This window comes from Dromaius novaehollandiae, chromosome 5 (assembly GCF_036370855.1).
Source record: "Dromaius novaehollandiae isolate bDroNov1 chromosome 5, bDroNov1.hap1, whole genome shotgun sequence".
Classification (NCBI taxonomy): domain Eukaryota; kingdom Metazoa; phylum Chordata; class Aves; order Casuariiformes; family Dromaiidae; genus Dromaius; species Dromaius novaehollandiae.
In genome coordinates this window covers 32854243-32873146 of record NC_088102.1, presented here as the reverse complement: position 1 = coordinate 32873146, position 18904 = coordinate 32854243, and the positions used below count along the sequence as shown (strand labels likewise).

At 35.8% G+C, this 18904-nt stretch overlaps 2 long non-coding RNA genes across 4 annotated transcripts in view; one reads left to right on the top strand and one right to left on the bottom strand.

Annotated features, from left to right (window-relative positions):
- LOC112983268 (uncharacterized) overlaps positions 1-5685 on the top strand; it is a 32864-nt gene extending 27179 nt beyond the window's left edge. The window contains exons 3-4 of one of the 2 annotated variants that reach the window (XR_003259193.2): positions 3156-3219; positions 4514-5685. This is a non-coding gene — a long non-coding RNA (uncharacterized LOC112983268). The remainder of the gene's footprint in view (positions 1-3155; positions 3220-4513) is intronic. The other variant, XR_010389611.1, reaches the window with a different exon arrangement.
- LOC112983267 (uncharacterized) overlaps positions 1-18904 on the bottom strand; it is a 153415-nt gene that overhangs the window by 77445 nt on the left and 57066 nt on the right. The gene's annotated exons all lie outside the window — the stretch shown is intronic.

The window sequence follows — 18904 nt, the reverse complement described above, 5'->3', positions numbered from 1 at the left end:
ACACTGTGTAAGGAAATGTTTGGCTGAACTGGGTTCATTAATTCTGATTGGTTATTAAATATTTGGGTCAAATTTTAGTGAGCAGGAGTTTAAGTGGCTTACAGTGAGAGATTTAGATGTGCCAGTACTACTCCCCAGTGTAATGAGCTTGAGGAAAAGAGTGTCAAAATGATAGTGCCCACTACAAAGGCCTTTAGGATTTCAGGACTACACAGTACTGCTCAATTACAGCATGGCACTGGTAAAACTTGGGTTGTCACCCACTGCTGTTTTGTTCAGCATAAAACTGAAAATAAGTTTCTGTTCTCTTAGGTGCTAATTCATCAATGAATTACAGGTTTATAAAAGATAGAGTGTAAGCAAATGCAAATACCTCTGTTCTGAAGAACTCCACCATCTTCATAAGAAGATGGGTATTCATAAAAGCTAACATTAGTTGATGGAGACAAGTTTCAGTAGCCTGCTTCTGTGGTCAGTGGATATCCTTCTCAAGGGGATAATTCAGAGCACATAAGTTAGATTTTCTTTGTGGATTTTTAGCAGAATTGTTTTCCAGATGAGCTTCCTTCTTTCTTTTTACCATAGGCAACCCAGGGACACCATGATCTGTAAGCTAGAATGTTTTGTTTTTCTGTGGTAAGAAACTGCAGCAGTAATATGACTATAGATACATATTTGAAAGGAATCCTTCTCTGGATCCCTCCTGAAAACAAACTGGCAAAGCACAAGTTATAGGGATTTAAACTAAGACACAAAATTAAATAGAGCTACTCAAGAAATTCTATTGATGTCCTAATTCTCATTTGTTAGATTTAGTACTATTACAGGTACCTGGAATTTTGTACCTTCCTACTGCTTTTGAGCACTGTCTCAGTAATTTTCACTGATTTAATCAGGAATGCAGTTATTACAAGTTATTCTACATTTTCAACCTATTTATATACTTTAGATTGAAATTTTGATTTTCCAGAAGACAGCCCACCTGGTATTTCATTAGTTCATAAATTCAGCTGAGTAGATAGATTTTTCCACTTGCCTTGTACACAGAAAAAAATCATTTTCATGACATTGAATGATATATTTTTGCTTTTTATTTAAATAGCTTGACTACCAAGCATAAAAATTAGTTACAATGAGAAGATGAAGCCCTGACTAATGTTCTCTTAGTACTTGAACAACTTAAGTATGAAACATCATATTTATCAATGATAGAAGCTAAGTATTCTTCAGGTTTGGATAAGAATAATATAAAGTTAAATATCAAAAGACAAAATAAAGTTGATGACACTTTAATTATAAGGAAGATACTTTCAAACATCAGAGTTATACTATTCAGACTTGGAAGACTACACAGAATTAGTTCATGAAAAGTATTCTTGGGGTGAGCTCATATCTTTACTTGATGAAAATGAGCACATCTGGTGTACTTCACTGTACCCATGAGAAGGTGGGAACTTACCACCTTTCACTTTCGTAATGGATTAGATGCTAAATGAGTGCCAAAGAACATCTTGGAGGTTTCTTGATTTATATACAATAGGGAAAATTCAGTATTTCATGGCTAATGCTTCTGCCAAAAGAGCTCTAATTTCATGAGGAATAGGTTGACTATGCAGCTATCAGTAATAGACTAACCTATTGGAACTTGTTTGGATATTGGAAATTATGATTAATGACATTTCAGAACAGTGTAGTATACATTTATGATACTGTGCAGTTCTACAGGATGCTGCATATTGCTAAGACATTTTTCTTTTTTTCTGGGAGCAGCAATGTGCATGCATTTCAAGAGTTAGTAGTGTGTATTTATCAAAGGAAAAGATATAAATAAATTATATTGCTATTCCTGTTAATCTAAGAGATCAGTTTGCTTCTGAAGGCTGGCAGTTTTTTCTAGTAGTTGGAAAAATGACCAGCGTTGAGTTAGAGGCAGTGCATAAACTGAACCAACAGCTTAGCTGCAGGAAGAGCTGCAACTGAAAAATATCCTCTCATGCTCACAATAACAGACCTTCAGTTCATCTCTGTTGTCTGGGAGTGATTGAGCAGGGGCTCATATGAGCAACAAATTAGGACTACCTCAAATCTACACCTCCCATCTACTGATGGGCGGTGTCACACAAGGCAGATTCCTAGTATCTTTATAAGTATGTAGTCGAGTTCAGTTTATTAAGTGGCATATGTCTTTATTAGTACCAGTGTGCAATTTTTTTTGTTATCTTGATCTGTATTTGCTAACACAGAATATTCCTTATTCAGTGAAAAGCTCAAATTATTTCAGTGGGATTTCCCTGCACTATGGACCTCACTCAACTTGAACATGACCAGTATGATTTAATTAGTTAATAGTTTTTTTTAATAGAAAAACTTTGCTGTAAAGTTTGAACTGTCTGGAATCATCGGCAAACATCAGACTTGGGAGAATCCAGACATTAAATTTGTGATGTTTTCTCATTTTGCCTCCATCTGGGAATTCCACCTGTTTTGAGAGTTATGACCTATTACAAAGTGTCCATTCAGTTATGTTAATCATTCTTGGCTGCTATGGTAAAGAAACATTGCATGGATATTTTTAACCTATCTATACAAGGAGGACAATCATATACTCAACTGAAAATTTGAGGACTGCATTTTATGACCTTTTTTAAACAGAACTACATCTTAATCCATAAGTAGCATCATTGACTTCAATAGAAATAAATTGTAAGAATGTAGTTAAAATTAGTAACAGTATTACAATCTGTTTCTGAAATTTCTAATTTCTGAAATGCCAAAAAAGATACAGTCTAATACTATAGTAAGGTACAAGGTTATAATATAGTATGGTACTAGAGTTTAAATCACATATCAGAATATTCATAAGATTGTCCTCATAGACAGATTTTCAAAAATGTTGAAGACCTTAGCTCTTGTTAGCAGCACATTTCAGAATATATTTGTCCAAAAAAAACCCCACAGTCATCTAAAAAGGTTCAAGGGAAAGTAAAGTAAACACTTCAGTTTTAATTCTTCATGATGTTCCTTTCCATTGTACTTCAGCATTCATGTTACCATAATTAAAATCTTTTACTGAAGTACAAGATAATATAATAAAAATTAGTATCTGGAGTGACAAACCTTATTTTGACTGCCTTAACTCTCTTTCTCTCTTTCAGTTATATTGTAAAGGACCAAATGTTCATTGCTCTTCATTTATGTGCACAGAACTTTGCTCATACAGTAAGTGAGAGGTTTCAGTGTTTGAAAAGTAGATAAACAGAGCACTTGAATAATAAGGTGCTAGGTTTTGGGCATCACATTTTAATTCCTCTTTTTTCAGGGTCCAGAATCTTTTAACCCATGGGAAAGAGCTAGTGCTTAAAATTTATTCTTTTAGTCTCTACAAAAAGTTGAATATTCTTTGAAAATTTACCTCATTATTTAAATAAAATGTTTATTATGGTCATTTACATCTCTTTATTTGTTCCTTTAGCAGAGTTACTTCCTAATACTTCCCTAAGGAATTTTAATACATTCAGAAAAAACAAAAGGCTAGCACCAGGCTCACACAAATTAAAGCATGGTCTAAAAACTTGAGGAATATTAACTAAGTGCCTATGATATGTCACATAGAAAGCTGTAGTTAGCTATAGTAACCTGATTTTATAATTATTTTCAAATACTGTTTGTTACACAGCAGGTTTTATTTAATAAGGTTGATCTTTAAGTTAGAGATGGTATGAAATTTTCTTACAAAATATTATTTGGTCAAAAAAATTGTGGAAAAGCATCTTTTTAAACAAAGTTTAACTATGAATGGTTATATCAATATTTAGTGATTATTATTTTTTCTTACTAACAAGTTACTATGGTAACACCTATGGTACATACTTAACCTCAAAAAGATATTCAAAGTTTGCAAGATTAAAAAGTAATTATATCTCATGTTAAATATATTAGGCCAAGCCTAAATAGTTTGTTTTTCATTTTGACCTATAGAGATTATTCTTTTTTGGTTTAGCCGTGATACCAAAAATACTTTGTCTGACCAGCTTAAATCTGGGCCAGTCTCTATTTTGCAGCCTACGTAAAACCCATCTATCAAATCTTTCTTCATTTGTATTTGGTTCTGTAACAATCTTTCTGTTATCCATTAATTTTTCTGTCAGTGACTGTCTGCTTACCTCTGGGTAACTGATGGAAATCTGAAAAAGTACAGATGGACATCTGAAAAAGTACAGAGAGACTACTGATCACCACTGAGCATTCTTGGAAACCTTCCTTTCTTCTTTCACCGATGACATCTAACTGAAAGCTACCTTTCTGAGATCCATATGACAGTTCCTACTGTGTCCTGCCTGCACTTAATTTCATGGGATATTATTCTTACGATGTGTGTCAAGAATCTCACAAATCGTGTTACAATTATGTAATGTCTTTTCATAATCATACTCCTAACCTCATCAAAGAATTCAAACAATTGTTCGCAAGCCTGTTAAGTGGAATCTTCAAATTATTATTTGTTATCTTTTAGGTCACTTCTCTGCTCAATCTTCATTTGCCTATGATTGATGAGAGGACTATATGAGTGTGGCGGACAGATGAGTGAACTTTTGCCTTAAACATTCCTTGGTACATAAGGTGCAAGCAAATCATAACCCCGAACAAGCCATCTGTTCCTGGCGGGAACAGGACTGAGCTGCTGCGACCCCTGAAATGGTCTCCCTGCAACCATTCAGGACACACCAAGCCTGTGCTGAACCAGACCACGATCGGGCAGAGACTTTGGGACCTGGACTGTAAATTACTGCTGCTTAGCACAACTTCTATAAAACTTGCTTAGCATGAGTATCTAAATTTGCTGAAGCCTTAGGCTGCACTCCCTAGTTCAGTGAGAAAGGGCCCCAGGGCTGGTGCAGGCAGGAAAGACAAGGGGGTTACCAGCAGTTTGCATTCGCATGCTTCACACTCCAGGAGGAAGGATGTCAAGGCATTGAAGTGAGGCCTGCTTGGGCACCGGGACCCTGGGGAGCAGGGCCTCCTCTCGCTGCTGAAACAGTGCTGATTAGGGGGTCTGGGCTATCTCGGGGTCCAGATCATATTCCCTTTGTCTGGACCTTAGGAAATAACACCTACCATCACTGCTGGGGAAGTAATAAATTGTCAGGGCTTTGAGAGATAAGGGCAAGACCCGAAGAATGAAAACACATCTGTCAGCAGAAACCACAACAGTAAACAACCTACCTAGGGACCCAATAAGGAGCAGGAGACCCCAGACCTAAATATTACTATTGGTCCAAACTACTGCGTGAAGGGTGGAGAGCTTAGATTGGAAAGTATAATTGCCCAGGGATTTCTTTGTTCGGGGTCCCTCTTCAGAGGCACCCAACTCAAGCTGTAACTACTGCACGCGTGTTATTACAAATTATTTATTTAATTTGCCTTGATTTGGCTCCAAACTTTTCAGCGGGAACCTAGGGTTGGACCCTGCTCAAGTTGTAATTACTGCACGCGCTTCACTAAAATTTACACCCAGGGTGAAGAGGACCAACAGGACGCCGCTAGATCCACAGGTGGTGATATCCCTTTCTCTCTCTCTCTCTCTCTCTCTCTCTCTCTTTCTTTCTTTCTCTCTCTCCTCCTCTTTGCCTTTCCCCACCTTTTCTCCCCACTCCGTGGAAAATAAAGTTAAAAGGTTGTACGATATTTGACTGGTTTTAGCGTCTTAATCTCGTCCTTGGGATCGTAACGAAACCCCCCCCGATATTGGATTGAGACAACGAGACATCACAGTCTTTTGAGTTTTGGCACAAATTATGCATTTTCCAGGCTGCCAGACTTTCCTAAGTATTTCAAAACCTATAAAAAATCAAGATGCATTCTGCCAGGCACTCTGTCATTCTATTCTCTTAGAACTCTTCGGTACAAGTTATCTCAGTTTGCTCATATAAGATGTTTAGCCCAAAGACAATATACTTTAAATTGATCTTAGTTACCAATTACTTGTACTTTATTTTCCTGTGGTATAAATAGATTATTCAAAAATATAGAACCTGAATAGTTTTGAGTGCATTTGCCTATTTTATGCCCATATTAAAATATTATTCCCATTTTGGAAAAGGCCTTTTTAAGGGTAGGGTACTTAAAATTACTTCAAAATTACATCAACAAAATATACCTGCTTATTGTCTTTATTTCAAAGCTACCCTGCACCCTCTGGTGAATTGGCTTGGAACAGAAGCACTAGATTAAAGTTATGACTGAAGAATGTTCAACATGTTCCTATAGACTTTACTAATAAAGATAAACCTACACTTTATGCTTTGCTGAACAGAGACCTATACCACTTATAATGTTACGGGCAATATAAAGAATATTTCTTTATATATGTCAAAACAAAAAATTAATTGCCATCTAGGTTTGGAATGTGCATTATTGTGCATTATCACCATCCTATTTTTTAATACTGTGTTTTAAAAAATTTAGCAGATGCCAAGGCTGAATTTGTTGACTGCCAGAAATTGTGAAAATTAATTGTGTATATCCCTGGCAATTCCTATTTCTGTTCAATGGCACATTAATTTTTCACCTCAGTTTTTCTAATCCAGCAGTGCTTGAATGCTAATGTTCTCTGAACAAGAAATCAACTTTTACTGCATCAGTAACCACTCCTACACTCCTACACTACAAGATGTAAACAGAAATCTAGTCATAGTCCTGTGATTACCAGCCTGATGCTTTTGCCGCATTACCCTCCTGATTCCAAGATGGATGCCATATTTGGCTTCTCCAAGAAGTTAATGATAGAATTTGGAAAAATCTCTTTTCCAATCTCTTTTTCATATGTTTTAATCACAAAAAAAAGTGAAAGACAGGCAAAGTTCATAGATGAATGCATGTTGCTTAGGACTGTGCCTTCTCTGAACAAAAAGACCAATATATTATGGATACGACTTCTAAAAGCCCCTGAAATAATCCTAAGCAAAACTTAAGCAATCCATTCTTCCCTGCACTCTGCACCAAAAAAAAAAAAAGAAAAGAAAAAAAAAAGAAAAAAAAACTGAATGATTTTATGTTGTAAAATGTAATTCAGTGAGGGTTATTTCTCAGTTTTGTTACAGCATTCTCAAGCTGTCCAAACAATCCAAATTAAAATCATCTTACTATTCAAAATACAACTAACAAATTTAGAGGCAGTAAACAAAAATTTAAAACTGTAAACAAACTGAAGTAATCTTGGAGAAATTTTTGATGTTGTATTTCTTACAATGTTCTGGCTGTTCTACCCATTTTTACCCACTGGTAATACATATATGCTAAACAAGTTAATCCAAACATTCCTCCTTCTTTTGTGACACATTCCAGTTCTTGCCTCCTCAAACTGTTGAAGACGTCAACTGTTCTAGAAAGAAAAATGCTTCACAGAGCTCTGAAATGGCTCTAGGTGACCAAAATAAGGGGGCAGTGAGGTCTGTGAGTTCATCAAGGAAACCTATTCACTCCTTTATCCTTTGCATTACTTTTATTTTACAGTACAGCTGTAGTTTCTGTTTCGTCACAGAATGCCAACTGGGCAATGGTCAGATCCATTGGAGTTAATGAACTAGTTTTATAATTGCAAGAGAAAAAAATAAGTCAATAGTGTGTTGAATATGGGATAGGTGCTCACAGTTTAGTCTTTTAGTGAGATTAGTTAGTTATTGGGCAAGTATATTCAGTATGAGGAAAGCATGACCTACTGACTAATACAACAGAATTCTTCAGGGGAATCTGAGTGGGAAGGAAGGGACGCGCAACTGGAGAAGTTTTAAAACATTTCTGAAATGATTCAGTTTGTATTTTTTGCTGTTCATACTGTTCAAGTATATATGGTGGCAGTGGTCACACCAGAGAGTAACATTTTGCCTAGAATTCAAGAGATCATTCCCTCAAGCTGCATGTCAATACTTGGTATCATTCCCAGTGTTAACTCTGCAGGGCAGAGATGGGAGTTGTTGCATGGTTAGAGATGCTCTAGTTTGGTTAAAATTTTATATATATGATAATCACTTTTCTGTATGGCAAAAAATTATTTATAGTGAAGTTTTCAACCAAATTCTGTTGTAAGTCAATAAATACGAGCCATGAACTCAAATGCCAGAGAAACAATGAAGCTTAAATAGATCTAAAAACATTTGGTGTTAGTCAAGCATGGAGGGAAATCTATTCAACTATTTAGAGATTAGACATTTTCCTTCTTCACAGACAGAAACTTTACCTTCAAATTTACAAATTCCTCCAGAGGTTCCAGGATCATTGATTTTTGGAAGGGCTTGCAGCCTTGAGTCTCTTTCCAGGACTGTGCCAGAACTGGTAAAACAATTAATAAGCAGTGGTTCCTTAAAAAACAGCACACAGGAGTTTTTTGAGTTTATTACTGATATAATAAGTCTTAACTGAAAATTACCAGCTTCAGGGCATAATCTAAGCTGTGTAAAAGGAATAAGTAGCAAATGTTTCAAAATGAAAAGCTGTGCAACAGGACGTTCCCACAGCATAAATCTTTTGCACAGCAATATTAAGTTTTCAGGCCATGGCACTCAGAGTCTTCCATTGATGCCGCTGCCTGCAACCCAGGAAGTTAAAAGGTTGAAGGTTACTTCTGTCCATTCCATAGTCAGCAACTTTCTGGGACTGGGATATTTCTATTGACTTGTTCTTTAGTTATATGTATATTAAAAAAAAAACACAGCAAAAATCGACAGTAAAAATGTCCACAGAGGAAACCTCCCGTTGCATACTTTTAAGTGGCTTCATATGGGCATGGACAAGATGTATGCATACTATTCAAAGACATTAAAGGTGTTCGAAAGATATTCTATTATATTGCTTACTCTGTAATCTTCGTTCTATGCCAGGTCTGCAAAATGAAGTAAATGCGTCACTTAAGCAGCCTTCACATAGGTTTTGCATGTAAAGCAAGCTTTGAATCTCCTTATTATGTAAGAAAACTTTATTTTTCAGTTGCTTTCTGAAAATATCAAAGTAAATTTTCAAGAATGAATTTAAAAAAAAAAGATCATAAGATACCTGAGCTCATTTTATATTGCTCCTTTGTCTTAAATCATCCTCGGAATTGAATACTTTAAAGATTTTCAATGTCCCTCAGTTAAAACTTGAGGATGCATACAGCCTGAAAACATAGGATGAATCAATTGCCTTTTCTGCTCATAGTCATTCCTAGTCGATTCTTCCATAGGGGCTGATGAATACTATTCTACTGCAAAGGATTCCATACAGTACTGTCTTCTTTCAAAGCTTGCCAATTTTTAGGTGATTGTTCTGACATGGCTATCTACCCCCCATTGTTTTCAATTTGTTCTGAAGAAAGATATCTGCTGGCTTTTCTCCCTGGAAACAATAGGAATTTTGAAAGAGAGCACAGCACCTTAACTGAATCTCATTAAGAATAATAGGAAACGACAACCATTTTGAAAGGGAGTGATAGATGGGTTGCCTTGAAGATTTTTATATATCAACTTCCAATGAAAATATTATTTAAAATGACTATTTAACTCAAGCTTTTCCTTAAGTTAAGTTTCCTTAAGTTGAAAAAAATCCTCCATTCCTTGTTTCTAAGGTTGGATAGGTTTGTGTAATTTCTTTTTACATGCCTCCAAGAAAAGAGATTTCATAACTTCTCTCGGTAGTTAGTTTGTGTGTTTAACTACCTATATAGTAAGAAAGCCTTTTTTAATATCTATTTTTAATATCTAATCTTGCTACAAACTAAGATAATTATTTCTTCCCTTATCCAGTGGCATAGAAAGCACTGTTGTCTTTATAACAACATTTTGTTTGATACTGAGAAACTCTTATGTCCCTTCAGTCTTCTCTAGACTGAAAAATCAGTTTTTTCAACATTTCCCTCTCAGTCATATTTCATAAATATCTTGCCCTCCTAATTACCCTCCTCAAGCCTGGCTCCAGTTAATATGTATCCTAAAGTGTTATTTCCAAAACTGGTAAAAATACTTCATGATACCCCATAAGTACCAAGCAGAGCAGAGGAATAACTTAGGTGTACCAAGTCTATTGCACGGTGAGTCCTCTGTAAATATGTTACAAAACAAGCTTATTTTTCCAGAATTTATGGCCAGCTTCTTATTTCCTGTCTTGCACCTGTGCATCTGATTTCACCTTTCTAAGAACCTCACCTCACCTTGTTCTTGTCTAATTGAATTCCATGTTCTTGATTTTCTACAATTTATCCAATTTATCACAGTCCTTTAACAGTCCTGTTTTCTGAATTGTGTCACCCATTCTCACTTGGGCATCTGCACTTCTTTGAACTTACTTTTTATTTCATCATTCAACCTGGTAGTAAAAGTGTTGAACAGAACAGGATCCAGGACAGACCTTCTAGTCAGAAAACAAACGTATGATAATTAATCTCTGAGTATGATTTTCAACTGGTTTTGTACCCACGTTGTGATTTCATTGCAACACTGCAATGGTAAGTGGAACTTTTAAGACCCTATTACCATCAAAATATATCACATCTACTGCTTTTCCCCTTATCTAGTAGGCCAGCTACCCTGCCAGAGAAGGAAATTAGACTGGCTTGACATAATTTGTTCTTGACAAATCCATGCTGGCTGTTTCTTATCACCTTATCATCCTCTAGGTGTTTTTAAATGCATTGTTTAATAATTTGTTCTAGTAACCTTTTGAGTATCAAAGCTAGCCTGTCTTGATCTATAATCTACCTATTTGGGGTATTTTAAAATAGCATAATCAAACATTGAAACATTCTCATGTTGCTAGTATATGTTGCCAGAAATGATTTTTAACTTCCAGATTTTGCTATTTTAAATTGATCAAGAATGGCATATTTTTATGGACATATTTTTTACAGGAAATTGCTTTCTACATCAGATCTTTCCTGAATATATATTAGATAGAGACCAAAGGGGAAGAAAAGGGATTGGTCTAAAGCTTACTGGAATTGGTTGAAAGCCTCCCAGTTGAGGTTTCAGAGTTTGGATGAGGCTCTTTCTGTGTGTCTGGCACCTGCATCAGTTTGACAGATCGATTTGTGAGCCTGGCTATGCAAACTAAGTTTTTTAAAAGGCTTTGTTTCTATGCAAAATAGGAATCAATAACATCCTGGCCATAATTTCATTGATACATGTAGCTCTGTGTCGTTTAAGGGAGTCAGCACTGTGCTACTGTTTCCTGTGTAGAGCGTCAGAGTTCTGTGCAGTAATTAGAGCTCTAATAAGAACAGGACTGTGGTGACTATAGTATAGTAGAGGAAGGATAAGTGGAGAATTTGAGGAATTCACTGTTTAGTAAAATCTGCAGCCAATTAAAATATCTAGAGACAGCTTTTGCTATACAAGGGGTTTGTTTTCTTTTTTTAAAAGGAAAAAACATACTAAATATAAATCAAGGAAAACCAAACCACATTTTTGTGTGGTTTTGTGTTTTATTTATGAAATTATAAGATCGCCATCTGGTGGTTTTTTCAACATCAAAAATGTGAAGTTCTTTTTGAACAGAGGCTGTTCTGTGATCATCCCAAAGGAATGTGGCTTCAGACCCTATCATGGTAAGGTTTTTGCCAAACTTTCACTAGAATTTTTTCTCTTCCAATGGAAAATGGGATGATCAAAGCGTATCTGAGTAATGATCATCCTAAACAAAGTATAGGGAAAGGAGGTTACCTTAATGACCTTAGCCAGGATGCTCAATGGATGTAAGTTGATTTAGCTGTCTAAATATAAACTCAGTTTATAGGAAACAAACATTAACACTACAAATACAAGAAAAGAAATATTTAGGTTCCAAAATCAAAGGATGGGATTTGCCTTCAGCCATTCAAAAATTAAGACAGTTAATTGTCAGGCTGCCTCTGCTGTCAATGAAGAAAGATAGATCTCTTTCTTTAGATAGCAATTCATCCTTACTTAGTAAAGGTGTTTAAGATCGATATGATGAGCCATCTTCTCGTTGGTTCAGTTGACTAGCTTAGTGACAGTGCCCAACCTTTAAACAAGTAAAGTTAAGAAAAATGAAACCCACTCTAAAATTCAATGTTGAATCTTGTCTGCAGCCAAGGAAATAATCTGTTTTTTATATCTTATGTATCCAGCAAATCCATTGATTGTGAGTTGTTCAAGCCAGAAAGATATGGGGTAAGGACTGAACTTGGCCACATTTAATGCACAGACACCTGTGCACAATGCCATGCCCCATGAGATGTGACTATCACTTCCATAACTGTGAGAGGTTTTTTCTTTTTAACAAAGGTTGTAACTTCCTGTTGTGTGTTTGTTTTCCCAACAGGAGGGAAGAATGTGTGAGTTAGCTTGATGGAAAATGTATGCATCAACTATATATCTTGGAAACGGCTACATACTTTGACTGCAAAATTGATATCATTTATCAAATGATCAAAATGTAGGACACCTTTGTTTTACTGTACAATACGCCATAACTGTTCCCTGCACGCATGCGTGTGTAGTCATACAATCTGTTGCAGGGGACATTTTTATTTGGTACTTCAAAGATGTTCCACAATGATGTCCCATTCACTCCAGATAATAGCAACCTCAAGCCTCAGCATGCCATCTTTCACTAAAAATGTTGATGTAATCTGTATTGGCATATTGGCTAACTACTAGAATAGCTCCTTGAAAGGCAGCATGAGAATAGTAGAAGCTTGTTAAAATCTTCCTCATTCTAGTGGAGAAAAGGCAAGGTTTGATAGTGGAGAATTACTAGGCTATAATTATGACTTAAAAGGATGATTGTAAAAGAAGACTATTTTTCTGGATAAAAGATAAGGAATCAAAAAACTCATAAAATGTAGCAAATCAGTTATTTCTCTGATGACACAGATCCCTCATTGCTACCTCAAACTAGTGATAAAAATGTGTACCATTGTGTACAGTTAACCTGCACACATATGTTAGTCTTGAATATATGCTATGGTTTCTTTGGTTGTAAAATTAAATTTTGCTCTGTACTGTGAGAGATTAATTTGTTTTATGAAATGTGCTTTTCTACCAGTTGCAGCTGTAAGGCAGTCCTTGATGTGTAGTCTATCTACATATCTAGTACATCCCACTATTTGTGGGACCATCCTCTGCGGACACTGAGTGCAAGCAATGCGTGTCCTGTAATCAGGTTTTGGAGACTTGATCAATGAGCTTGTCATACACAGCCAAATTTAATCTAATTTAATTTGTTGTTATTGCTACTTATAGAATTATCTAAGCATAACCAAGCTAAACATGGAATTTGGTTTATTGTCAGGAACTTGAAACAATGCAGAACAGATTTAGCAGAGCATTCAATTGCATGAATCCAGAACCAGTCTTTTGACAAGAAGCATCAGAGTTATTCCAGATTTAAGCCTATACAGTTTTGAACTTTAAAGAGCATACACATGAAGTGTTAGACAGCTCTAGAATTAGCAACTTCCCTTGTGCAGCTGAACCGTTTTTGGAAGCTTCTGTTCTGAAAAAAAAAGTGTTGGTAAAAGTACTCAAATCTTGTTAGAATCAAGAGACTTCACCTGCAAAGAATATTAAAAAAAAAAAAAAAAAAAGGAAAGAACTTTTTTGAGAGAAATATGTAAAAAGTCCTAGAAGAAAGGAAAGGATATTCACTTATTTGGGAGTCACTCCATATCTACATTGTTTATTGACATGACAGCTTCACTGTTGCCTTGAGTCTTGGGTTTCTTGCATGAGCAAGGTGGTAGTTAACAGACATGCAGCACAAAGAAAACAAATACTCTGCCCTGAATAAAGAGAAGAGATTCTGTGGACCTTTGAAAAAAAATGGTGAAGATAAATTATGTTATTGATTCACTGGCTGAATCCAAGGGCAGCAGTAAATACAACAAGAGGAAGAGATATCCACCATGATTTTACTGAATGTTGTTCATATTTATTTTCACCTGAAACTAAATGTTTTCAATCAGCGCTTTTAAAATTTTATTACAGTAATTAAGTTTAGGGAGAATCCAGAATAAAAATCTTTTTTGCTAACTCAAGACTTAATTTTTGGAGCCTCCAAATAAATTATATGAATAGGTCAAATTTGGAGGCTGAACAATCTCTGGTGCCATATTTAGATTCAGTTATTTAGAATCTAAAGAGTGGAGAAATACCAGTCAGAAGAAATCTCAAGAATGGATGTGGGTATTTAGCCTGAAACTTAGAAATTTTGGAACTCAGTTAATGATGCTTTCTTTGTAGTATGCTTGCAATAGTGGTTATTGTCCAAAAGCAGTAAGATCATCAGGCAGTACTTTTGCTTGGAAACTTCATCTCAGAAAAGAAAGTGAACAAAGAGATAAAGTAAGCTTGGAATTGCTTAAAGTAAGCAGAGTACTAAATAAAGCATTTCATCTCAGTTACATCAGCATGTTTTGGAATGATCCTAACTGGTTTTGGATTTTCTTTGTGTGTGTTTGTTTCACCAAAAGGTGTATTAAAAATGTTTTTTAAGCCGACCTCAGCAGACCTTTTCCATTTTTTTCAGTGAAACTATTAGACCATAAGTTCCACTGGCTGAAGCTTTTGGAATTTATGTGGATGTGTATACATCATATGAAAGTCATGCCTGCATCATCACAGAGAATAAAATTGTATAGGAGTATTTATATACATATCATTTAATTACCCTGTCATAAACAGAATGTAAGAGTGAGTTAGAAGCAATTTCAAGAATCCTCTCACAATATAGGACCAAGGCACAGAAGGAAAGATGGCATTGTCATTTGAAATAGTCGCAGAGAGATTTCTTTAGAATATATGTATTTTAATTTCATGTAGGAATTTTGAAGGGTTTTTTTAGCACATTTCTGTTGAGACTATCTCAAGTCTTCCATAAAGAGGTGCAGAGAAAGTTTATTCTGTGATCCAAATAAAATTTAGGGATGCTATGCTATTTAATATTTTCTTAATAGGACTGTCGCTTTTTTTTTCCTATGGCAGTCAAATTGAATGTTTTTAAAGATTTCCTATATATTACTGGCTCTATCCTCTCAGCATTTGTAGGATGTAAAAATTATTAGTGGTCTTCTTCTGTAATAAGGAAATTGTCAGAGAAAGATTAAGCGTCTTACCCAAGATCTCACTGAGTCTTTGTGGCAAGAGAAGTTTATATCTATGTGATTATTTAGAGTAAAGGTTAAATTTGCCCAGAAAATGGAAAAAAAAAAGTCTAATTTTTCTATGAGACTCTAGAGAAAAGGAGCTTTTCAATAATTCCTGTAGGTACTAACATAGTCCTGAAGAGAAGGCCACCTTCTACCTTCCAGGAACACTTATTCTCCATTCTTCTGTTGTTAATAAACTCTGTTACCAGAAAAGCATGTCAGAATTCTGAAGTTACTTTAAAATAGTGCTGATAACCTGAGCCATGGTTCCTCCAGGTCTGAAGCAATATTCCTGAAGCGTTATTAATTTCCCATCACACATTTTATGTTGATAAAAAAAAAGATCACAACACTGAAAGGATCCAAAGAGCAGATGTATTGTATACAAGCTTGATACACCAATGCACGAGTAACTACTGAGTTGATATTAGTGATTACCTTTGAAGGGCCAACTGTAGTGACCAGGCTCCCCTCTGTAATGTCTTGGTTTGGTTTCAGCTATACACTGTTACTTTCAATTACCACATTTTCTTAAACATTTCTCCCTTTCACCAAAGCATAGTAGGTAAGAGATGTAACACCCTGTATTGGTTTCTTCTTTCATGAAGACCTTTGTCTGCTGATTTTCAGAATTTTGTCTCACCAGAGTCTACCTTTATGTATTTGACCTAACTAATCAAAATAACAATTCAAACAGGCTTATGCTGCAAGGAAATTGAATTACCGTTGTGGCAATGGTCTTCAAAAATGCAAATTGAAAGCATAGTAAAAGAGATTTGATGTTGAGATAGTGCCATCAAAGCTGTCGACCTCAGCACTTTTTCATTTTCATGGTCTATTCTCACAGTATTATTTTATCATTTACTCTGGATTGCATCAATCTTTTTGTCCTGTTTTTGTGAAACAGAACAAATTTGAATAACACGCAAACATACCATACTTCCATTTACTGTAAGTCTGTATCAGCCCAAACCAGTATTGTTTACATAAGAATAAAATAAAATATAGTAAGAGATTACAGAAATGAATTGTGTACAAATAAAACACAAATAAACTAAGTGCTATCTAAAAGTATAATGAACTGTTGATTAATAATGCATCAGATGTTAACACTGAAATCAAATTAGTCATCTCAGGAAGTTTGTATGCATTTTTTTTTCCTTGTCACTGATGGTGTAGTAATAGTTTCTAAAGCAAGTATGTTTCTATGATGAGTTCATTTAGTATTCAGTATAATAGCACCAATAATAATGAGCTCATTTGGCTTCCATTATATAAGCATTAGATAATGGATACCTATATTAAAGTGTTACTGTTATGGTGGTGCTTTTTTTCCTCATTTGGTACACAGTGCTAAATCTTTAAAGTAAAGCTTTTATGCCAATTGTTGATGTTTTTATCTTTGAATCATGACTAATTTTATGGACTCCAGAATCCTATTATTGTCAAAGTTGCTTCTGATGTGAGACTTAGAGTAATCTGACTTGCCAAGAGTTTTATTATCATTAGTTCTGTCCCAGCTTTTTGCTTTCATCTTTTCTCCATTTGTCAGCCTTTTACATACTGCTACTCACAGTATCATCCAACAAAAATATATCAAAACACTTCTGGAAACAGTCTGCTAATGTTAGCCACTGTTAAAGTGTCATAGCTTAGCACACAGGCTTGCTCTTCAGTAAATGACCTGTTTGGCATGCTGAGTACTAGAAGCTCCCTGACAATGGCTGATGCTGTACTTCTGCAGTAGTAGGAAAAATATTTATATTAAAGATTAAGAGATTTAAATAGTAAGAAAGCAGAGTCTGGAACGTTGTTTTGAATAATACTTATCATACTCCAAAGTGCTCCAGAGTGGATGCTAAGGAACTGTTTATTCACAGCCATTTAGCTCTGAAGTCATTTTAAGATTTCAAAATACACGTAGAATGTTAACAGATCATTTTGTTTCCATTGTGTGCACATGGTACAGACAGAAAAAGCAGTAGTTATAGTTCTGACTGGCTTACCTTCCTGCATGCACTCTGGTTAATCTTTTCTATCTATGCTGCTAGTTGAACAGTTGTCCCTATGGTAAGCTAAAACGGAGACTGCTTTCTGATCCGTGTGTCCACATGACCAGCCACAGACCTAGGGCAGTGCATCCATACCTTTTTCAATATATCTTTATCTCGGATGTAGACCAGGTGCTACCCGTAGTTTTTTCCTATGTGCAACATTAGGTCGTTCTAGGAAGGGTCTCAGGTCTGACTTCCCTTTCTGCATCAGCTCCCTGACATGTGGCGGGGAAGCCATCCTGTCCACATTGCACCTAGCCACACGCAGAGGAGGCTGAGTAGGTTTGACTTGTCCTTGCTGTACTCAAGACCATGCCCAGATCATTTTGTATGTATTCAATCAGAACACTGTAAGTTTTGGGTTTACAATAGGTTTGGGCCCAAGATTAGAGAACGTATACAAGACTTTGTCTCACTAAAAAAAGAACAAAGGTATTCCCCCATAAGCAGAGGGCTGAGAGGATAAAGCACTGAAAAGTGAGAGAGACCTTGATAATGGGCCCACATCACTATCTAGAATGCCTGGAAAATCCTGTAATCATTGCCTATTGATTTATAACTTATGAGACTAAGAAGGGAAATTGTTTTTAAGCATATGGTACCTGAGGAATAATTATGATAATCTGCTATAATAAGTCAGTTAGGTGCTACATTGTCCAGACAGACAGAGAGTTTTGTTTGCTTGTTTGCTTGTTTGTTTTAAGGGTAAAAATAGTTCTATCAATAAGACAGAGAACTGAGAATAAAAGGATCCAAATTTGCTGTGGAATCCCTAATGTCTTGAACCAAATGCAAATTATTGAGTCACTATTGTCCTTACTAGAGCTGTGTTAGAACGATATCTTCCTTTCTGTGAATTATTTCTGTTTTCTACTTGGTTTTCGGAGAGCACCATAAAGCCTGGGATATCTCAGCCAGGATATTCTAGAAGCCCCACTTTGTTCATACCTTGTCTCCTCAATTGTCATGGGACTTGGAAACCCTGAAAACCCTAAACCTTTTAAGGTTGGGAGTCCAGGAGCGTGTCTAATGATATTCACCACAGCCCAACCTCCAGGCTTCCTCCCCACAGAAATCTGAAGAATACTCAGTTTTACTAAGTCAGGTTTTGCAATGGAACAATATTTTATATTCTGACGGTAGAAATACGAGGTACATGAACAAAGACATGTAATGTGTGCTATTACACATATGAATCAGGAGAATGATGTCCAAATATTTCAGTTAAGCTGGACTGACCACTCTGTTTCTCAGTCTTGTGCCTAATACAGCACTTGTGGGAAGTCATTTTGTTTTGTTTTTTCCTGATATACAGTTCATTTGAGGAGGTCAACAGATGAATATGCACAAGTGAGAAAACTGTCTCCACAGATAGGGTGTGCAGTCCTGAGCATATTGTCTCCCTTTCTTTCTTCCTTGTAATTATTGCATTTAATAAATAAAGTTGAAACTACAGTTAACAACTAAAGTTAAATACTCCCCTGTCCCATTGAAAGGCATGCTATGGTAAAATTCGCCTAGTCCAACCTTCCATCCTGAAGCAAGATCAAGTAAATCTGCATTCTCTCGGATACATACTTATCTGACCTGTTCTGTGGACATCATGACTTGGGCTCCTTTTGTGCTTATTTCTGCACTTTTTATATGCATACATACAAGTGTGTGTGCATGTGTGTGTATGTATACGTATATATATACGTATGTAAACATACAT